At 36.1% G+C, this 24,508-nt stretch overlaps 1 protein-coding gene across 4 annotated transcripts in view; it reads right to left on the reverse strand.

Moving 5' to 3' along the window:
- Positions 1-24,508, reverse strand: part of PALS1 (protein associated with LIN7 1, MAGUK p55 family member) — a 103,043-nt gene that overhangs the window by 71,715 nt on the left and 6,820 nt on the right. For 3 of the 4 annotated variants that reach the window (XM_060140834.1, XM_060140851.1, XM_060140841.1), the window contains exon 2: positions 1,712-1,792. The exons of the other annotated variant lie outside the window; for it this stretch is intronic. The gene's annotated coding sequence lies outside the window, so the exon portion shown is untranslated. The remainder of the gene's footprint in view (positions 1-1,711; positions 1,793-24,508) is intronic. 4 annotated transcript variants of the gene reach the window in all.

A 24,508-nucleotide genomic window follows, 5' to 3' on the forward strand; every position in this document is an offset into this window, starting at 1 on the left:
TTGATCTCTATAGCCCTGATAACTAGTTAAGGGATAAACGCCTAATTAACCATATAAGCAAATTACTCCTGTGTTCAGAACATCTGATGGCTTTCATATTGCCTAGAGAACAGAGTCTAAACTCACAAGGTAAATCCAAACTTTCTAACTGTATCTTTTACTACTTTCCTGTACAAGGCTTCTAAGTTAGCTTCCTCATTTGTGCCTGCCTATCCCATATCTTTCTCTTCCTGCCCAAATGTCTTACGAACTAAGAAATAAGAACTGCTTCTCCTTTCATCTTCTGCTTTCAAGATCTACCATAAATCACTATTCCTTCAAGAAATATTTCCAGATCACCCCAGTTAAATAATGATCTCATCATACCAACACTCCTAAAGACTTCATAATGCTCACAAGTTAATTCATGAGGTCCATGACAGATTCTTCCAGAATCAAAGAAACATTATGCTGTGTCCCACAGCTTTAGCATTAAAGATCATTATAATTTTTAAACAGGCAAACCATGAATATTCTAGCTCATTTATGTAGTCATCACATAACAATAAACAATGAAAGAGTACCAGCCCAAAGGAATTATTCTCTCACTCTCGGGGCGGGGTGGGGGGGGGCGGGGGGGGGGTGAGAAAAAAACCCTACAGTCCTTTGTTTGACAATTTGGAGGCTGGTAAATAACTGAACTAGAAAATTACCTCCTTATATGTAAATGAAAGACTGACTTATGCAGACAATGTAGTTATAAGCTGCTGGTCCTAAGAGTATTCCTCTCATCTCAAAACTCTAATTATAAATAAATTGTTTTAAAAATGCCTCAGGGCTTCCCTGGTGGTGCAGTGGTTGAGAGTGCACCTGCTGATGCAGGGGACACGGGTTCGTGCCCTGGCCCGGGAAGATCCCACATGCTGCAGAGCGGCTGGGCCCGTGAGCCATGGCCGCTGAGCCTGCGCGTCTGGAACCTGTGCTCCGCAACGGGAGAGGCCACGACAGTGAGAGGCCGGCGTACCGCAAAATAAATAAATAAATAAAAATGCCTCAAAGGCCCACATTTCAAATACTAATCAAAGTCCCAGCTTATTATACCCACACCCCCATGGAAAAAAAAAAGGAAAGAAAAATTTTAAAAACAAAGCAAAACTCTTTACACATTCCACAAAAGAAGAAAATGAATTTTCAGGCTCGTAGGCCAAAGCTATTTCAATGTTAACTTTGAACTAGTGGAGAGAAAGGGCTCTGCTTATGTGAATTGAATACAGAAGAAGGGGGTAAAAGAAGCTAAACAAGCTTCAATAAGTACAAATGATTGAGACTGGGGGGCCTGAAATAGGGATATAGGGATATAGGCCCACTGAAAACTCCACACCAAGAAACAAAACCATTTGTGTGAGAGCTGGGAAACATGAACTGTTAGCAGGAAGACCAGTTTCTATATAATCAGTATCCTAACTTTTAGGCAAAGGGATATGTAAAACATATACTTCATATGAAAACACAGTCGGTCTACACTAGCATTTAGAACTCTAGATTTTTTTTTTTCAATTCATCCTTCCTCCCCTTCTCCCAGGAGTAATGCCCTTTGACCAGCAGCTGGGAAGTCTCATTTTAAGTGATCAGCATTCCTCTGACATTCTAAGAAGTTGCACTATTTGTTTCCATAGAAACAGCTTTGTCAGCTAACACAAAATTCAGGCCAAGAATAGTGAAAAGAACTTACATTATGCAAATTGGAAAGTCCTTGTCTACTATCCTTAGTTCTTCTCTGATTTTTCACAGAACTCAGACTAACTTTCTTACTCTGTAAAACAGAAAAGAGACAATTAATCAAGTGTAAAAGTCTGTAGTGTCTTTTAGAGGGAGGGAATGGCAGAGAAAAGTTAATTCAATATGATATCCAATTCTGTTTTCAGATGACTAGGGTTTCTCAGTATAAAGCAATAAAAATGTACACACACCCATCTCTAATGAACATCAATTAAAATCAATATAAATTACCTGAAGTCAATGATAAGAAAGAGGTAAACATAACTGGTTTAAAAGTTTTTAAAAAAAGCACAAGACCCTTTTGTAGATGATTTTTAATGACTTTTTTTTATCTCTAGGTTAGGCTCAAACAAAAAGGCAGTTTTTGGTTTTTTTCTTTAACTACAACTTCTGGATCCATTTTAAACCTTATAAATAGTTTCATAAAGTCAAGAAAATGAGAAGTTTAGGATCCAAAAAGATTCAAAAAGGATCTGACAGACAAGAACCACAGTTAATTCAGAGGGGGGAATGTTGATGCTACATTGAAGACCAAGATAGAAGAGGATCCTGTCCTAATGGGAGATTACATTCTGATAGGGTAAAAGATAATAAAAAGCAAATACACAATAAGATGAATTCAGAGAAAGAATTATAAAGAAAGTAAAACAGGGTTATACAATAGACAGTGATGTTTGGAAGGGGCAACATTAGATAAGATGGTCAGGGAAGGCCTATTTTAGGAGATGATAATTAAGCTGAGACTTGAATGATAAAAAAAAAAAAAAAAAAAAAAAAAAGTCAGTTGTGGGAAGATCCAGAAATAAAGGGTTCCAGATTGAGGGAACAGAAAGTACATTTTTACTTTCTGGATGTCACCAGAATCTCAATTTCAATATATCCCAAACTGACCTGACCTTCTTCCCACTATTGTTAATTATAGCACTATCTACATCTAAGATCTTCCTCAAGCCTTATTATCCAATCAGTTGCAAAGATCTATTGATACCACAAGGTTTTTAGGATCCACTGAAAAAGTGGCAGAATAGCCACCCCAGAATATGCCACTAAAAGATACTGTTAAGAAAATGAAAAGGCAAGCTATAAAAAGAGAAATATTTGCAAAATACTTATATTCACTATAAATACTCTTATAACTCAGAAAATCAAATAATACAATTGTTAAAAAGAGGCAAGAAATTTGACCACCAAAGATGTACAAATGGCAAAAAATAAACATTTGGAAAGACATTCAACACCATTAATCATTAGGGAAAATGCTAATTAAAACCACAATGAGATACCGGCATAAGGATAGACAGAAATCTGTGGAATAGAATTAAGAGACCAGAAATAAACTCTAACATTTACAGGCAATTGATTATCAACAAGGGTGCCAAGACAATTAAATGGGAAAAAAACAGTCTCTTAAATGGTGCCAGGACAACTAGATATCCAGATATCCACATGCAAAAAAATTAGGTTGCACTCTTACCTCACACCATATACAAAAATTAACTCAAAATGAATCAAAAACACACATGTAAGAATTCTATAAAACTCTTAGAAGAAAACACAGGCATAAATAAATCTTCATGACCTTTGATTATGCAATGGTTTCTTAAGACAGGACATCAAAAGCACAAGCAACAAAAGGAAAATAGATAAATTAGACATGATCAAAACTTAAAACCTTGTGCTTCAAAGGACACCATCAAGAAAGTGAAGAGGCAATGCACACAATGGGAGAAAATGTTTGCAAATCATTTATCTGATGGGGGACTTACGTGTAGAATATGTAACAAACGCTTACAACTATAATAAAAAGACAAATAGTCTGATTTTAAAGTGGGAAGAGGACCTGAATAGACAGTTCTCCAAAGAAAATATACAAATGGCTTTATTAAATAGGTGCATAAAAAGATATTTAACATTATTAGCCATCAGAGAAAAGCAAATCAAAACCATGAGACACCACAACACCCACTAGGATGGCTAGAATCAAAAAGACAAGTGCTGATAAGGAGATGGAGAAACTGAAACTCTCATACACTTCTGTTGGGAATGTCAAATGGTGCAGCCACACTGTAAAATAGTCTGGCAATTCCTCAAAAGGCTAAACACAGAGTAATTCCACTCCTAGGTATACGACCAAGAGAAATGAAATATATGTCCAAACAAAAACCTTGTACAAAAATGTTTACAGCAGCGTTATTAATATAAAAAGTGGGGGGAAAAATCCAAATGTCCATCAACCGATAAATAAAATGTTGTATATCCAAAATGAAATATTATTGGGCAATTAAAAGAAAGTACTGCTACATGCTACAACATTGATGAACTTTAAAAACAGAATTGAAAGAAGCCAGTCACAAAGGACCACATACTGTATAATTCCAGTTATGAAATATCCAGAATAGGCAAATCTAGAGAGACAGAAAGTAAATCAGTGATTGCCTTCGGCTGGTGGGGTGGGGTGGGGGGATTATGGCTAAGGGGGGTACACGTTTCTTTTGAGGGGTGATGAAAAGACTAAAATTGATTGTGGTAATGGTCGCACAGTTCTGAATATACTAAAAGTTACTGAACTGTACACTTGAAATGGATGAATTGTACATGGTATGTGAATTATAACTCAATAAAGCTGTTTAAAAAAACACAATGAAATACCATTACAAACACAGTAAAATGGCTAAAATTTAAAAGACTGACAATACTAAGCTTTGGAGAGGATGTGGAGAAACTGAAACCCTAATACAGGTGAGAACATGAAACGGTAGTCAGTTTGACAGTTTCTTAAAAAGTTAAACATACACTTATGATATAACCCACTGATTCCATATGAGAAATACATATTTTTAGTTGTAAAAAAACACAAGGTTTATACGGAATATTCATAGAAGCATTATTAATAATGATAACTTAAAATTGGACACTATCCAAATGTCCTTCAGCTGGTGAATGGATAAATTAAAAAAACAGAATACTATTCAGTAATAAAAAAGAATGAACTACTGATATATGCAACAACATGGATGGCCTCAAAAACATAATGCCAGACACAGGAGTACATACTGTATGATTTCCATTTGTAATGAAATTTCTAGGAAAGGCAAAATTAGTGCTGTTAGAGAAAGCGGTTTGGTGGTTTCCTGGAGCTGTGGATGGGAGCAGAAACTAGCTATAAAAGGAGACAAGGGAATTTTTTTATGGGATGGAAGTGTAATGAAACTAGATTTCAGTGATATCTACACGATATAAATTTAATGAAACTCAAACTGTACCTGTAAAACAAGTGAATTTTATGGAATGTAAATTATACCTCGATAAAGTTGTTTTCAAAATTCATCAAATTGAACACTTAAAATTATTAAATTTTAATGTAAGTTACACCTATTGAGCTGATTTTAAACTACACATTTAAAATTGCATCTTATTACATGTCAATTATATCTCAACAAAACCAATTTTAAAAGAAGACCAAGTCATTTACTGACATCACATTAAAAAAACCTATTTACTCAATAAATGTTTAACTCAATGCAAAAATTTTAGTTTCCAACAATGAATGCCCCACACATCATCTTCACAGAGAAGAAATTTTAACTATATCTAAAACTAAGTAAATACAAGTCAAAACTCAAATAGAGTTGACCCTTGAACAACACGGGTATAGGGACGCCAACCCTCTGTGCAATGGAAAATGTATAACCTACAGGCAGCTCTCCGTATAGGTGATTCCTCCATATCCGCAATTCTGCATTCATGGATTCAACCAACCATGAATCCTGTAATACTATAGTATTTACTACTGAAAAAAATCCACCTGTATGTGGACCTGCACAGTTCAAACCCATGTTGTTCAAGCGTCAACTGTATTTGGGCTAGTCATGAAAAGTACTAGCTCAGAAATTACTAGTGACAACAATTTAAGCAAAAATATATAAACTCACCAAAGATTTAATTGAAAAACTAGTTTTTTCAATTATTCCTTATGGAGAACTAAACAGAATATTTTTAAAATAAAAAATAATATATTTGAAGTAAACTGAATTCAATAGGTAACAATGTAAATTTTTTTAAGCTGCAAAACAGATTTATACAACTGACAAACCAAGCCCCTTAACTTAAGAAAAAGACCAAATGCAAATGTCCTGGGTTTATTTTTTAATGGAACATTCTGACAAGTCCTATAATAATGGCATTTCTAAAATTCTACTTAGTTTATGGTTTAGGTTTCAGATAAACGTATCTTTATTTATCATCCAGATAACTGCATGCCAAAGAAGCCACTGCTACACTCACAGCTTTAAAACTATTTATATATTTAGAATGTAGTATGTCAGATATATTTGTATAGAATGGAAGCAAAATTCCTTCATTTGAAAAAAATCCTCAAAGTAGAAATCAAATGAGTAAATATTTCAAAGGGAAGTAGGGGTAACATATAACTTAAAGCCACATAAGTCATCTGCTCTCACAGACAAAAAAAGAGAATGGTATGATTCCTGCTCAATGTAACTGGATATCAATAAGGCCATGTCAATAGCTTAGAAGACACATCTTTCTCAGATGAAAACTTTCAGAGACTTAGCAGCTTTGGACATAACTGGCAAAAGTTGTATATAAAACATATCTGCAACAGAAAGATTTAATTTTCAAGTTCCTATTCTCACCCTGTAATTTTAGGCCATATGATTGCCTTAAGACAAAAATTAAAATAAGACAACATGGAAAAATTAGCTGGAAAAATAATGCTACATTTATCATTTGTTAAATATCTATATCCTAAAATATTCATTTACCAGTTTATCAAACATTTATTTATAAATATCACCTTGACTCTTCTTAAAACATTTTTGGATTACAGTGGCTCTCCATCAAGGGTGATTCTGCCTTCCGCCTGTCCCCACCAGGAGAATTTTGACAATGTCTAGACATATTTTTTATTGTCAGGACTGGGTTGAGGGGTGCCACTGGCATCTACTTAGCAGAGGCCAGAAATGTTGCTAAACATGCACAGGATAGCATCCCCACCCCCGAAGAATTATCCAGTCCAAAATATGACAGTAATGCCAAAGTTGAGAGACCCTGAGTTAAACCAAGCAATCACTAACCCAAAATTGAGGCATTTACTCATTCAATAATTTTCAATAAGCTTCTCACACTTCCAAGACAAAACTTTAAACAGTCAAGCTCCCTTGCTAATAACCACTTAGATTATTTTCACTGATCGTTAGATTATTTTCACTGATTATGTTTCAACTCTTTTTCAAGTACAGTACTGTTGGTTTCCAAATAAACTGCGGCTGAGAGATGCTTAAATATCATCTAGTGTTTTTCAAAATGTTCAGGAAAGGATTTATTTCAAGAGTCATCTTGGCAGTGGATGGAAAGAGCAGAAGCTCATTTTTGTCATTCTTTTTAAGGTTCAAGGAATAAAAGTTCTGTTAACTTAAATGTTTAAATAATAAAACCTTTAATCTCATGAACTACTCTTACTTTACAAATCATAAAGTAAGGTCCAGAAAAATTTAAGTCACTTGACAAAGTGGCAGAGATCAATAAATCTAGAAATTCAACAAGGTAACGATCGCCAACAGAATAGCAACAGAGTAAATGGAATAAAAACTGGTGCCAAATAAATTGCCCTGTATTGCATACCAGAACCTGAGTGGGAAAGCAAATACAATTTCAATAACATATTCCAGCATATGATACATTCCCCCCCACCCCACACCGGCATCAAACGATTACCATCTGGCCAGAGACTAAACATGCATATAAAATGATATTTACATTAAGAGCGGCCCAAACAAGACTAAAAAAGTGTTTAGACAAAACATTTAATGGTCAAGCTAGTATTATTTACTGATTCTCTCTGTGTCCTGAACATTGGGCTACCAAACTTTACATAGTTAATCCTCAAACAGTTCTACAAGTTTAAGTACTACTGTTATCCCCAGACAAAAAGGAAGACAAATTTAAAGAAGCAAAGTATTTTGCCCAAAGAGCACCTCAACATAAATATTCAACAGCTGTAACGTGCACTTTTATGTATATGGTTTCAAGTCCTTCGTATCATATAATCCTTACAACATCCTTATGTAGTATTTTACAGAGGCCAAAAGTAGAACGATTATTTAAATGATTTTGAGTAGCAGTGATGGTGATAGCGGTTAGTATTAATAGAAGTAGAAGCACTAGCACTTCTTGCCAGGCAGGGTGCCAAAAATTTCACATATATTATTCACATTCAATCCTTCCAACTCCTCAAAGTTATCCTCAAGTTTACAGATGTGGAAAACTAGTATGAAGAGGTTAAGTTGCTTCCCAAGGTCATAAATCTAAATGACAGAGCCAAGACTCATACCAAGTCTGTATGACTTCAGAATAGAAGCTCTTCACTCCTGCCATTACTTTTATCTAGTCTTATCCAATACAAAGAGGAAAGAAAGAAAACTTCTATTGATTATTCTCAGTTTGAACCTTCCTTCACTTTGTCCATAGAGTCTCTCTTTTAACCAATGAACTTCTATGAAAATCACACTTGCAGATCCAGATACCTAATAGCCTCCTCTTGCTTTTTTATGCCTAAAACTTAGCTTTGGCCATAATTATTCCCAGGGACCAATGGGACTACTTAAAGAAAAATCATTCACCATGTTCCTTTACAAATCTGGATAGTATCCTGTTATAGTAGTACCTTGCAATATTAAGAACTATTGGAGGGGACTTCCCTGGTGGCGCAGTGGCTAAGAATCTGCCTGCCAATGCAGGGGACACGGGTTCGATCCCTGGTCTGGGAAGATCCCACATGCCGCGGGGCAACTAAGCCCGTGTGCCACAACTACTGAGCCTGCACTCTGGAGCCCGCGAGCCACAACTACTGAAGCCCGTGCGCCTAGAGCCCGTGCTCCGCAACGAGAAGCCACAGCAACGAGAAGCCCGTGCAGCACAACAAAGAGTAGCTCCCACTCCCCGCAACTAGAGAGAGCCCATGCGCAGCAACGAAGACCCAACGCAGCCAAAAATAAATATAAATAAAATAAATAAGTTTAAAAAAAAAACTGTTGGAGGAACAAGTAATCATTTTGCTAACCAGATGATAATAAGCTCCCTATATATTATGTAATATTCTGCAGAGAAAAGTATTGGTTTTTTTTTCAATTCAGTGGGAAAATTCTCCATTTGCTTATATCAAACACAAAATAGAAGATATGGTGGTCTTTGGAGATATTCAAGACCACACACTCATAGTAGGAATTGGTTAAAAGCCAAACAGTATCAAAGATATCAAATGGTTGGTTACTTGAACTGCCCCATTATCACCTTCAACAACTTGGTAATGAAAGATTAAATGCATCCAAAAGGTTAAGTAAAGCTTCTGAAAAAGGCACTAAGACAAAAGTTAATTTACAACATTTTCAAACTGACTAGAAACGGATTTTTAAACTTGTGGGATGAAATTACTTGCAATATGGCTTTTCAGTAATATTGCTACCGATCAACAATATATATGGCCTAGTTGGAGAACAAGAACAGTCTCTGATAAGGAACAGAGCCAGTGTAAGAGATAGAAGATAAAGCCAGAACTGACTCTAAATGCAAGCTAAATTGTTTGAATTTTCTCCTGCAAGCAATGGGAGACTATGGGTTTCTGAGTTTTAAAAGAATCAAAAAAAGGTTTTTTAGAAAGTTAAATCTTCTCTACACTGTAACCAGAGTTGACTAGGGGAAATGTAAGTAGAGAAGCCAATAGAGACAATGTTTTAATACTTATGCATGGGAGGATAAAGGAAATAGGAGAAGAAAGGAAAAGGGATAATTTCAAACAATGCTGATAACAAAGGATGATTTGACAGGCTTTGGAGACCAGGAACCAAATACAATTCTAAAATACTGAGCATGACAATTGAACCTGGCAGAAATTATGGGACCTTAAAATAGGAAAATTCAGAGAATAAAGTTTCTCTTCCTGGAAGTGAGAGAAAGAGGAGGGGGAGGATTAGAAAGACGATAAATTCCATTTTAGAAGTATTGCATTTAAAGTGGGAATTCTGTCAGGCTGTTAACTGCTAGTCAGGGAACCAAAGGCTAGAAATGAAAATTTGTAAGTGATTTCATATTCACATCTTGCATTTGTAAAGCTTTTCAGTTTCCACAGTAATCCAAGCACATTATCTCATTTGATCTCCACAGGTGCCCTGAAAGGTAAGCAGGTCAGATATCCCCATTTTCCAGAAAATATGCAAGCACTGCAAGTTAAGTCAGAGCTAGAAGTACTAGAATAGGAACTAAAACCCAGATGAGTGAAACTTTATGTGGATCCACAGTGCTAAGTTAGCTATATTTCTGTAAGACAATACCATACTGACTACAGGCTTCCTTTCAAAAATCACATAATTACATCATTCTTTTACCTTTACAATATGATTATAGAAAATTCATCTTTTCTCCTCAACTGAGTGCTTCATAAAATGAAGTTTAATCTGGTAATTAATTTCACTGTTACATGTGTTAAGAGACTACAAAGTTACTATAGTGCCAGATTGCGGCAGCATAACATCTATTGCTCAGTTTCTAAATACTCAGTCAAGCAGCAGAAGTAGTCAAGTGGAGAAACAGTAGAAAATGCAAGTGAATTTTCCAACCTATTTGAAAAGTGAAACTAAGCTACCAATATCCCAACTTCTCAGTAACATTTTTAAAATGTTATTCTCTACTCTGGATTGTTCCAATTTCAGTATGTCCTGCCATAGTGAGCCAAATGTCCTGTCTTGACAACGGTTTTGATAATATTAATGTATAGCTTGAAAAATGAATACCATAAAAATACAATAGACCAGATCCTGTTAGATAAATTAGCTATCCCCATGGGGTCAAATTTAAGTACTGAAAATTATAACCTTAATACCCCTAAATATGTTAATAACTAATTATACCAACTCCCATCAATTCTCCTTCCATAATATCTCACATATACCTCCTTCAGCTTCTCTCTTCTCATACTACTACCTTAAATCATATATATACACATTATTTCTTTCATGGGTTTTTCTATGAACTTCTTGATAGTCACCCCCAACTCAGTGTCTCTAGCTGACAATCATTTTACATTTTACGGAGTACTGCCAGATTAACCTTCCTGAAGCACACGTACAATCATGACAGTATCCCTTTTCAAAAGTTCCTGTTGCCTTTCCCCTATCTTAAGCAACTGTTTACCAAGGGTTTACTAGGTACCGTTCATCCACTGAGCTAAACACCTCGTATGAAATATCTCATTTAACCCTCACAACCATCTCCTTGCTCAATTTTGTAATTTAGCAAAGATAAGTAACTTGTCCATTGCCAAAAGCTCAATGGCATAGCTGAGCATCAAACTGAAGTCTGTTTGACTCTGACACTTAACAACTACTCCGTAGAGCACATTTCAAACTTCTTAGCCTGGAATATGGCTCCCCTTGACTTAGTCCAGAATACTTTTCCCACTTTATTTCTCCCTCCTCTGTCTTCCATATCAAACTAAAGGTGACCCTTGAACAACACGGCTTTGAATTGCACAGATCCACTTATATGCAGATTTTTTTCAGTAGTAAATGCTACAGTATAACACGATCTGAGGTTGGTTGAATCCACAGATACGGAGGGCAGGCTATAAATTATACTCAGATTTTTGACTGGGCACAGGGGTTGCCCCTAAGCCCCGAGTTTTTCAAGGGTCAGTTGTACTTGCCATTTCCAGTACAAGCCCTGCAATTTCTTTCCTCTGCAACTTTGACTTATTCTTTCTCATACCTGGGGGAAAAGTCCTTTTTGTTCAATTCTTTACGTTAAAATCTTCCTCTTCCATTAAATGTCTTATGAAATCTTCCTTAATTCTGCCTGTTCCCATCCACAACCAACCCTACCCTTCCAGGGTACTTAATCTATGCCTCTGCTGTAGCATTTATTTATACATTTCCCTTTCCCATAAGTTATATTCCACTTTTTAGTTAAGTCACTAATATATCTCCATACTATCTGGTAGATGATTCAATTTACTTTTTTTTTTTTTTTTTTTTTGCAGTACGGGGGCCTCTCACCGTTGTGGCCTCTCCTGCCACAGAGCACAGGCTCTGGATGCACAGGCTCACAGGCTCAGCGGCCATGGCTCACAGGCCTAGTCGCTCCGCGGCATGTGGGATCTTCCCGGACCGGGGCACGAACCCGTGTCTCCTGCATTGGCAGGTGGACTCTCAACCACTGCGCCACCAGGGAAGCCCTCAATTTACATTTTAATGTACATACTCCAGCAAATCAGGTACCCTATTGTTTTATTTTTTTTAGTGACATCCTTTCTGGAGCCCTCCATTCTCCAGTTCTAAACTGGCTATTTTCTTTCTGCCCAGATCCACTCACTATCGTTCTCCATCAGCTCCACATCCAAAAAGGCTGACCTCTACAGACTGTATTACCCATGTTCTCTTGTCCTCTGGCTTCCCATGGGTTCAGCCAGGGGGGAAATACCCATTGGAAAGGAGGAGAGAGTGGTTGGGTTCTTCATCCCCCTCACTTCCTCCTGTAGTTTGGTAGGCGGTATGTTCTTCTAAGGCCACAGTTCTCATCCAGTGGCCCCTCTCTTACAGCAGTAGCTCTTGTAAATGCCAATAATTACTTCCACCTTTGCCCTTTTAGGCCCAGGCTTAGCTGGCTGCCTGCTATTGCTAACCCTGGGTGCTTCACCATCCTTGTTAGCTCCCTTAACCCAACCCACACCTTTGTGAACGGTCCATTGATTAAACTGTCTTCCATTACTCAGGCTGCTTTTGCCATCTGTTTTCTGCATGGAATCTGACAAAAACACGCTCCAGTCTGAATTTATTTCCTAAGTCATCTTCATTTGTTCATCCTTACCCTGATAAATTCTCCTCACCTCTTTCCTCTTTATCTACTCCCTTCTTTTTGAGAGACCTTCAATAGCTTCCTCAGAAAGAGTACACGAGGTAAATTTGTTAAGACTATGATTTACGTGGTACTAGAGCAGATCACATCCTCTTTGAGTTATTCTTTTGCATCCCTGCCCCCTACCTTAATTCCTCACAGCTGCTCATGACTTCTGGCTCTGCCAAGGAAATATTTATAGTGAGAATGGCCCTTTTCTTCCAATTAAAGTAGGAAGAAAAAAAAAGTAGCATAAATACGTAAAAATATTCACTTTGGTATACGGTTTTTGTGTGTCTGTGTGAGTGACCAATCATGTCCAGTGTTGGAAACAATATAGGAAAACAGACATTATGTACTGTTGACTCTTACATATATCAGTACAATGTTATCCAGGACAATTTTGCAACTATATACCAAAAATTTTAAATAAACCTTCACTATCAATTCCTTTTCTAGAAATTTATCCTATAAAGTATGTTTGGAAAAACTGGGATATGTTACTCTACTTTTTCAACTGTAAATTTTAAAAACTCTAAATACAGATCAAGTATTTCCAATGAAAGTTTATCATTCTAATTGAGATGTGCCATCAGTATAAAATACACACTATATTTTGAAGACTCAGTGTGGGGGAAAAAATAAATGTAAAACATCTCATTATTTTTTGTATTTAATACATGTAGAGATGGTAATTTTTTTAGACATTGTGTTAAATAGAATATACTATTAAGGGAGTCCCCTGGTGGTCTAATGGTTAGGATTTCAGGCTTTCACTGCTATGGCCTGGGCTCAATCCCTGGTCAGGAAACTGAGATCCTGCAAGCCATGCAGCGCAGCTAAAAAAAAAAAAAGAAAAGAAAAGGAATGTCACCTGTTTCTTTCAAAAATTTTTTAATGTGGTTACTAGAGCATGAAGCCCTATATCAACTAACATGGAACAAAGGCAAGTGAATAAATCAGGTTTCCAAATGGTGTTTATATATCATCCCATTTTTATAAATGCACATAAAAATACGTTTATAAAATTACTAACAAAAAATCTGGAAGAATATAGGCAATACTGTTTTCACTTACTATCTCTGAAAAGTAAGGATAACAGACCTCTCAGGTCTGTCTTCTGTACAATTTGGATATCTTACAAAATATTGACAAAAAAAGTATTACTTTCATAATTTGGGAGAAAAAACACACAGATAATACTTTTTTGAAAGAAAAAACACAGAAACTTTCAAAATTACAACTACCTTCTTAAAGTACATAAAAATTAGCAGAAAGCAACAAAGCCCTTTCAAGAGTTCTAGAACCGGGCTTCCCTGGTGGCGCAGTGGTTGAGAGTCCGCCTGCCGATGCAGGGGACGCGGGTTCGTGCCCTGGTCCGGGAAGATCCCACATGCCGCGGAGCGGCTGGGCCCATGAGCCATGGCCGCTGAGACTGCGCGTCCGGAGCCTGTTTTCCGCAACGGGAGAGGCCACAACAGTGAGAGGCCCGCGTACCGTAAAAAAAAAAAAAAAAAAAATTTGAGAATGAATAAGACTGATGAGGATAAAACTGTCACCAAGTTTAGAATCCACTGAACTTTTAGTACTATAGAATTGCTGACTGATGTCTGGGTATGAGTAATGATCTGATTTTGACCAGACAGTCTTAGAAGGCAGGAAAACATAAAGGGGATATTATGCAACAAGAAATAAGAACAAAAGGTCAATCTTAAAGATTACTGTACAGAAATACTATAGTTATGAAGAGTTACTAAACTACACATTCGTGCAACAATGTAAGTACCCATTTGGTACAAAAACATGGGATAGTCGTTGGCAAGAAAAAGACAGCTAAGGCAGAGTCTTTATCCTTAAGGAACTTAAATTCTAGTATGGAAAACAGGGAAGTATACAAGCAAACAAACAAAACCCCTATAGAACTGCAACGGTATTTGGTAAGTGCTATACTACAACTGCAGAAAATGCTATAGGAATTACCTATAGAGGAAGAGCATTCTAAGAAAACTTGTATAAATGGGAAAGAATATAAGACCCAAGACAAATATGAAAGGCTTCCATTACACAAAAGGAAAAAAAGTAAACAAAACACTAATGCAAGCACACAGACATGAGTAAAATTAAACAAATGCTTTCTAAACATAAAATTTTAAATCTCCCTAATGAAACTCAAACTCTACAAACTGTTACTTTTTAAGCCTATTTTAAACATGTGTAGTAAAAATGACCTAGTAAAAATTACCCTAGAATAATGCTTGAGAGTCAATAAGAGAAACTGATAAAGCTGAGTAGAACTTGATCTCACTACATACATAAGCTGTTTATAAATAAAGCAACAAATTGTTTTCCCCCATTCACTTTCACTATTATTTCAGAGATGAAAAAAGCTCTACCTCAACACACAATTATAATTATTCATCACTGACTCAGTCTATGACAACCAATTCACACAATTCCTATAAAACTGCTTAATCAAATTATTGATAATCATACAATCTATTCAAAATATATTTATTAAAACATAATGCAGCTCCTTGCTATTTCATGTAAACATCATAAACCAGTTTTGTATTCTTCCTATCTCTTATCTATGGGTAAGCATTTATGAAGTGCTTAATATACACCAAGTAGTATGCTAATCATTCTTTTTTTTCTTAATTTTTATTTTATTTATTTTTTTATACAGCAGGTTCTTATTAGTTACCCATTTTATACATATTAGTGTATATATGTCAATCCCAATCTCCCAATTCATCACACACACACCCCACCACCACTTTCCCCCCTTGGTGTCCATATGTTTGTTCTCTACATCTCTGTCTCTATTTCTGCCCTGCAAATCACTTCATCTGTACCATTTTTCTAGGTTCCTTATATATGAGTTAATATACGATATTTGTTTTTCTCTTTCTGACTTACTTCACTCCGTATGACAGTCTCTAGATCCATCCACATCTCTACAAACGACCCAATTCTGTTCAATTTTATGGCTGAGTAATATTCCATTGTATATATGTACCACATCTTCTTTATCCATTCATCTGTTGATGGGCATTTAGGTTGCTTCCATGATCTGGCTATTGTAAATACTGCTGCAATGAACATTGGGGTGCATCTGTCTTTTTGAATTATGGTTTTCTCAGGGTATATGTCCAGTAGTGGGATTGCTGGGTCATATGGTAGTTCTATTTTTAGGTTTTTAAGGAACCTCCATACTGTTCTCCATAGTGGCTGCATCAATTCACATTCCCACCAACAGTGCAAGAGGGTTCCCTTTTCTCCACACCCTCTCCAGCATTTGTTGTTTGTAGATTTTCTGATGATGCCCATTCTAACCGGTGTGAGCTGATACCTCATTGTAGTTTTGATTTGCATTTCTCTAATAATTAGTGATGTTGAGCAGCTTTTCATGTGCTTCTTGGCCATCTGTATGTCTTCTTTGGAGAAATGTCTATTTAGCTCTTTTGCCCATTATGGGATTGGGTTGTTTTTTTAATATTGAGCTGCATGAGCTGTTTATATAGTTTGGAGATTAAACCTTTGTCTGTTGATTGGTTTGCAAATATTTTCTCCTATTCTGAGGGTTGTCTTTTCGTTTTGTTTATGGTTTCCTTTGCTGTGCAAAAGCTTTTAAGTTTCATTAGGTCCCATTTGTTTATTTTTGTTTTTATTTCCATCACTCTAGGAACTGGATCAAAAAAGATCTTGCTGTGATTTATGTCACAGTGTTCTTCCTATGTTTTCCTCTAAGAGTTTTATAGGGTCCAGTCTTACATTAACATTTCTAATCCATTTTGAGTTTATTTTTGTATATGGTGTTAGGGAGTGTTCTAATTTCATTCTTTTACATATAGCTGTCCAGTTTTCCCAGCACCACTTATTGAAGACACTGTCTTTTCTCCACTGAACATCCTTGCCTCCTTTGTCATAGATTAGTTGACCATAGGTGCATGGGTTTGTCTCTGGGCTTTCTATCCTGTTCCACTGATCTATATTTCTGTTTTTGTGCCAGTACCATACTGTCTTGATTACTGTAGCTTTGTAGCATAGTCTTAAGTCCGGGAGCCTGATTCCTCCAGCTCCATTTTCTTCCCTCAAGACTGCTTTGGCTATTCGGGGTCTTTTGTGTCTCCAAACAAATTTTAAGATTTTTTGCTCTAGTTCTGTAAAAACATGCCATTGGGAATTTGATAGGGATTGCACTGAATCTGTAGATTGCTCTGGGTAGTGTAGTCATTTTCACAAAATTGACTCTTCCAATCGAAGAACATGGTTTCTCTCTCCATCTGTTTGTATCATCTTTAATTTCTTTCATCAGTGTCTTACAGTTTTCTACATACAGGTCTTTTCTCTTCCTAGGTAGGTTTATTCTTAGGTATTGTATTCTTTCTGTTGCAGTGGTAAATGGGAGTGTTTCCTTAATTTCTCTTTCAGATTTTTCATCATTCGTGTATAGGAATGCAAGAGATTTCTGCGCATTAATTTTGTATCCTGCAACTTTATCAAATTCATTGATTAGCTCTAGTAGTTTTCTGGAAGCATCTTTAGGATTCTCTATGTATAGTATCATGTCATCTGCAAACAGTGACAGTTTTACTTCTTCTTTTCCAATTTGTATTCCTTTTATTTCATTTTCTTCTCTGATTGCCATGGCTAGGACTTCCAAATCTATGTTGAATAATAGTGGCGAGAGTAGACATCCTTGTCTTGTTCCTGATCTAAGAGGAAATGCTTTCAGTTTTTCACCACTGAGAAAGATGTTTGCTGTGGGTTTGTCGTATATGGCCTTTATTCTGTTGAGGTAGGATCCCTCTATGCCAACTTTTTGGAGAGTTTGTATCATAAATGGGTGTTGAATTTTGTCAAAAGTTTTTTCTGCATCCATTGAGATGATCATATAGTTTTTTTTCTTCAATTTGTTAATATGGTGTATCATTGATTGATTTACATATACTGAAGAATCCTTGTGTCCCTGGGATAAATCCCACTTGATCGTGGTGTATGATCCTTTTAATATGTTGTTGGATTCTGTCTGCTAGTATTTCGTTAAGGATTTTTGCATCTGTATTCATCAGTGATATTGGTCTGTAATTTTCTTTTTTTGTAGTATCTTTGTCTGGTTTTGGTATCAGGGTGATGGTGGCCTCATAGGATGAGTTTGGGAGTGTTCCTTCCTCTGCAATTTTTTGGAACAGTTTGAGAAGGATGTGTGTTAGTTCTTCTCTAAACGTTTGATAGAATTCACCTGTGAAGCCATCTGGTCCTGGACTTTTGTTTGTTGGGAAGGTTTTTAATCCCAGTTTCAATTTCATTACTTGTGATTGGTCTGTTCATATTTTCTATTTCTTCCTGGTTCAGTCTTGGAAGTTTACGCCTTTCTAAGAATTTGTCCATTTTTTCCAGATTGTCCATTTTATTGGCATAGAGTTGCTTGTAGTAGTTTCTTAGTATGCTTTGTATTACTGTGGTGTGTGCTGTAACTTCTCCTTCTTCATTTCTAATTTTATTGATTTGAGTCCTCTCCCTCTTTTTCTTGATGAGTCTGGCTAAATATTTATCAATTTTGTTTATCTTCTCAAAGAACCAGCTTTTAGTTTTACTGATCTTTGCTATTATTTGTTTCTATTTCATTTACTTCTGCTCTGATCTTTATGATTTCTTTCCTTCTACTAACTTTGGGTTTTGTTTGTTCTTCTTTTCCTCGTTCCTTTAGGTGTAAGGTTAGATTGTTTATTTGACATTTTTCTTGTTAACTTGAGGTAGGCTGTATTGCTATAAACTTCCCTCTTAGGACTACTTTTGCTGCATCCCATAGGTTTTGGATTGTTGTGTTTTCATTGTGATTTGTCTCTAAGTATTTTTTTATTTCCTCTTTGATTTCTTCAGTGTTCTCTTATCAGTAACATATTGTTTAGCCTCCATGTGTTTGTATTTTCTTTACAGATTTTTTCCTGTAATTGATATCTAGTCTCATAGTGTTGTGGTCGGAAAAGATACTTGATACAATTTCAATTTTCTTAAATTTACCAAGGCTTGATTTGTGACCCAAGATATGATCTACCCTGGAAAATGTTCCATAAGCACTTGAGAAGAAAGTGTAATCTGCTGTTTTGGGATGGAATGTCCTATAAATATCAATGAAATCTATCTGGTCTATTGTGTCATTTAAAACTTGTGTTTCCTTATTAATTTTCTGTTTCAATGATCTGTCCATTGGTGTAAGTGAGGTGTTAAACTCCCCCACTATTACTGTGTTACTGTCGATTTCCTCTTTTATAGCTGTTAGCAGTTGCCTTATGTAATGAGGTGCTCCTATGTTGGGTGCACATATATTTATAATCGTTATATCTTCTTCTTGGATTGATCCCTTGATCATTATGTAGTGTCCTTCCTTGTCTCCTGTAACATTCTTTATTTTAAAGTCTGTTTTAACTGATATGAGTATTGCTACTCCAGCTTTCTTTTGATTTCCATTTGCATGGAATATCATTTTCTATCCTCTCACTTTCAGTCTGTATGTGTCCGTAGGTCTGAAGTGGGTCTCTTGTAGACAGCATATAGATGGGTCTTAATTTTGTATCCATTCAACGAGCCTGTCTTTTGGTTGGAGCATTTAATCCATTCATGTTTAAACTAATTATCAATATGTATGTTTCTATTACCATTTTCTTAATTGTTATGGGTTTGTTTTTGTGGGTCTTTTTCTTCTCTCGTGTTTCCTGCTTAGAGAAATTCCTTTAGCATTTGTTGTAGAGCTGGTATGGTGGTGCTGAATTCTCTTAGCTTTCGCTTGTAAAACTTTTGATTTCTCCGTCGAATCTGAATGAGATCCTCGCCGGGTAGAGTAATCTTAGTTGTAGGTTCTTCCCTTTCATCACTTTAAATATATCGTGCCACTCCCTCCTGCTTGTAGTTTCTGGTTAGAAATCAGCTGTTAACCTTATGGGAGTTGCCTTGTATGTTATTTTTCATTTTGCCCTTGTTGATGTCAATAATTTTTCTTTGTCTTTAATTTTTGTCAATTTGATTACTATGTGTCTCGGCATGTTTCTCCTTGGGTTTATCCTCCCTGGACTCTCTGTGCTTCCTGGACTTGGGTGGCTATTTCCTTTCCCATGTTAGGGAAGTTTTTGACTATAATCTCTTCCAATATTTTCTTGGGTCCTTTCTCTCTCTCTTCTCCTTCTGGGACCTCTATAATGCGAATGTTGTTACGTTTAATGTTGCCCCAGAGGTCTCTTAGGCTGTCTTCATTTCTTTTCATTCGTTTTTCTTTATTCTGTTCTGCGACAGTGAATCGCACCATTCTGTCTTCCAGGTCACTTATCCGTTCTTCTGCCTCATTTATTCTGCTATTGATTCCTTCTAGTGTATCTTTCACTTCAGTTATTGTATTGTTCATCTCTGTTTGTCTGTTCTTTATTTATTCTAGGTGTTTGTTCTTTAATTATCCTAGGTCTTTGCTAAACATTTCTTGCATCTTCTTGATCTTTGCCTCCATTCTTTTTCCGAGGTCCTGGATCATCTTCACTATCATTATTCTGAATTCTTTTTCTGGAAGGTTGCCTATCTCCACTTCATTTAGTTTTCTGGGGTTTTATCTTGTTACTTCATCTGGTACATAGCCCTCTGCTTTTCATCTTATCTATCTTTCTGTGAATGTGTTTTTTGTTCCACAGGCTGCAGGATTGTAGCTCTTCTTGCTTCTGCTGTCTGCCCTCTCGTTAATCATTCTTGATACATCATCTCAATTAATCCTCAAAATAAAGACTCTGAAGGGGATCAGAATATTCCACCCCAAAATGTGACACTGGCATAAGGATTATTGTGAGCTAAAGGCAATTAAGAAACAGACACAGGAAAAAAAACTGTCCTCCCCTATCAGGCTTAAAAAGCACAGCATAAATTTCCCTTTTTAAAGCTAGCATGAATTTCCATTTGTAAAGGTACCATAAAGAGGACCTCAACCCTGGGAGTTGACTCTTATCAAATCAGATGACACCAACTTAAATCTGCATAAAAACCCTTACTAAAATAACCTTTATATTCCGTTAGTTCCCCCCACATAATTACCTTCCCACAATTTACAGCCCCTAAAAGCCCCTTTTCCTTTGTCTTGTCTGGATTCCACAATTTATCATTCAGTCTCTCTGCTTCTTTGGTCTTCAATTCTTTTCTTTGAAGGTCTCCATATGCATAAGTAATAAACCATTTCTCCTGTTAATCTGTCTTTTGTCAGTTTAATTTACAGGGCCCCAGACAATGAACCTAGGAGGAAAGAGAAAAAGGTTTTTCCTCCCCTAAAGCCTTCTGAATCAGGCACAAGTACAACCCCCCACAAGTACAACATTCCTTATTCTGCAGATAACTAATCAGATTTTCACAGGTAAACTTGCCCAGAGTCACACACAAGTCAAGAAGGGTCAAGAAGGCATTTCAGCACAAGTCTGACTCCACAGTCTGAGTACTTCATCGGCGCAAGGTTTGTAACTATAATGTCTATCAGTAAGAGCCCACAAAAAAGCAAGACAAAGCCATGAGCAAATTCATCTGTTCATATTTATATCTTTGTAAATAAAGTGAATCAAGAACCCTCCACCCATAATTAAACACACTTACAGCCAAAAGAGGATAAATGGAATTGTTTTGAATCTCAAATTCTCTCAGGTTACAGGAGGTAACTAGATTAGAACAGTCTCTGGGATGAAACTCACAAGTAAGGCTAAGGTTTAACAAGTAAATGATTAAAAAGTGCAAACTGATAACATGCACCTACCTTGTGCCATATTAAGCAGTGAGATACTAAAATAAAAAGACATAGCCCCTACCCTTAAGGAGCTTACAATTTACAGGTTCAAAGTTCTTCACTTTAATTCAAGTACAATTTAAACACTAAATTAAAGATGGTTTTCCCAAAAAAAGATCTTAATCTTACCAAAAAGACAGTGTTAAGTCTTAAGGCAGGCTAAAATACAAAGTAGAAGAATCCAAGGGCTTTGGAGTCAAACTGAATTCAAATACCTGCTATCAGTTACAATAGGACTCTGGATAAAATAATCTCTCTGAGCCTCTGTTCAGTCACAAAGTTGTTAATGTTTAAAACTATATACAGGGCTTCCCGGGTAGTACAGTGGTTAAGAATCCACCTGCCAATGCAGGGGACACGGATTCGAGCCCTGGTCCAGGAAGATCCCACGTGCCGCGGAGCAACTAAGACCATGCACCACAACTACTGAAGCCTGCGCGCCTAGAGCCCTTGCTCCACAACAAGAGAAGCCACTGCCATGAGAAGCCCACACACCTCAACGAAGAGTAGCCCCTGCTCGCCGCAACTAGAGAAAGCCCGCATGCAGCAATGAAGACCCAATGCAGCCAAAAATAAATAAATAAAATAAATTTATTTAAAAAACAACTATATACAAAGGATATAGCATACTGCATGACACATTAAGAGATGGGGCAAGGGATACAGTTCTGGGTAGGAGTTAGGGGAAAGCAAAAAGTACTGTAATTTAGCCAAATGCACTACTACTCTCACTATAAAATTTAAGTATAAAAGGGTAAGATGTAAAGTATAAAAGGATAAGATATAAAAGGAACACTATCCCTTTAGATGCCTACAAAGAACCATCAAATTTCCTTTCATAAACTCTTAGGTATCTACTGATTACTCTTAAGTGAATCATTATTTTGAAAAACACCTGCAGCTTATTTGTATAGTTCTCAAGACAAATCACTTGGATCAGAGGTTTAACTCTGGGGTTCATGATCTAATTTCCATGAATTCCCTGATATGCACAACAGTGTGTGTGTTTTGGGGGACAGGGCCAAACGACCATAAGACTCACAAAAGATTAACAGACAGTTAAGTTTACATGTCCAGTATTTATAAAGTAGAGTTTTCAATGTGAGACAATTTGAAGAAACTCAATAGTTTACGCTAAAAGAGTATGGCATTATCTAGTAAGTTGACCATTCCCCTATGCTATCATCCAGCAATTTCACTCCTAATTGTATACTTTGAACAGTGCTGTCAATAGAACTTTCTGCAATAATGGAAATATTCTATATCTGCATGGTGCAATAATAACATAGCCACTGGCCATATATGGTTATGAAGCACTTGAAATGTGGCTAGTGTAACTGAAGAGCTGAATTTTAAATTTTAGTTAATTTAAATTTAAATAGTCATGATTGGGATTGACATATATACACTAATATATAGAAAATAGATAACTAATAAGAAACTGCTGTATAAAAAAATAAATGAAATTAAAAGATAAATAAATAAATAGTCATGTGGCTAATGGCTACCATACTAGAGAGCACAGCCATAGAGAAACACATGTACATATTAACCTTGATAGACTAAACGTGCAAGGACATTCATGGTAACATTACTCATAATAACCAAAAGCTAGAAACAACTCACCAACAGTAATACAGTTAAATAAACTGTGATATATTATTTTTTTAAATAAACTTATAATTCTGTAACATTATAAGTACAATCCTACAATTTATTTGCATATTATTTGAGCAATTCTCTGACTCTGCCCGTTTCAAACAACTATTAAATTCTCTTAATCCAACCTAATCTCTAAGGGACTGTCCATACTTATTTCAAAGCCAGACCTCTGAGGGCAGTGACTTTATCTAATACTTCTCTATATCCTGCCCAAAGTCTTCACATTGTAAGTATTCAGTATTTACCTATAATTTTCTGAATAAACTAGTTAGGAAATCTGAGGCAGACAAAAGTGTGCAAAAGTGAACGATGATTACTTGTAGAACAAAGGAAAACCAACTCCTTATACATAAATATCATACAGATAATATAACCAATGTAAAGCAGAATTTTTAAAATCTGCTTAAAAACAGCAAACTTTTCTTTCATATTAAGTATAATACAATTATATTCTACGCTGTAACTGTATTTAAATAATAATATAAAGTTTTCTTAGTAAAATTTGATAAGACTTTGCAACAGCTTCTGTTTAAGCTTTAGGGGGAAAATGGAGAACGTGGGACAAGAAAGCTAGATTTCTGGGAGTCCAGATGCAGGTGATAACAGAGCTAACAAACCAGGCAATGGTGCAATGAAAAGAGTACTAGAAAGATTATGCATCTGGTATGTGAGATCCAACCCTAGTCCTGCCACCAACTACTGGCGCAAAATTATTTCAACATCCACCTATGTGGCATCTCTGCCTCTGATCTGTGAAGGAGCACAAAATTTTTTTTTGGAGGGGAGTTAAAAATCTCGAATCCAGCTTTATCTTGACAGTAATTCAGAAAGAAAGAAAAACAACTTTCTGACACTTCCCTTATGTCCCAAACATTACACAAAAATGAGTACCTAAATATGGGTACTTTTTAAGTACAACCATATCCTAGCAGAGCACCTAGTTCAGTTCACTCACAGGAGGCAGTCAATTAACTTAAATGAATGCAGTCTTAAAGGCACTTCTGAAGCACACAAAATACAGAAAACCTACTTCTTAGGTCAAATCAAAGTAATGCATTTTAAGTGACATTATCAAACATTTTTTGTGACAATGTAAAATCTTCAAAACATGAAATTATATTTCAACACAAATTCTCAATTTTTTTCATGTGAAGTTTCTGATACTATTGTGAAACCAAACAGTTATAACTTATAAGGCCAAAAAGCATAATTCAAAAGACAATTTAGCTATAAACACAACTATAATTTCTAATATTTGCAATAACTAATTAGATACACTACACACTGTAAAATAATATAAAATGATGGGGTGGTGGGAGCAAATATTTATTGAGTATCTACTATGTGTCAGAATATTTTGCTCAGTGCCTTCCATAC

Source organism: Lagenorhynchus albirostris, chromosome 1 (assembly GCF_949774975.1).
Source record: "Lagenorhynchus albirostris chromosome 1, mLagAlb1.1, whole genome shotgun sequence".
NCBI lineage: Eukaryota > Metazoa > Chordata > Mammalia > Artiodactyla > Delphinidae > Lagenorhynchus > Lagenorhynchus albirostris.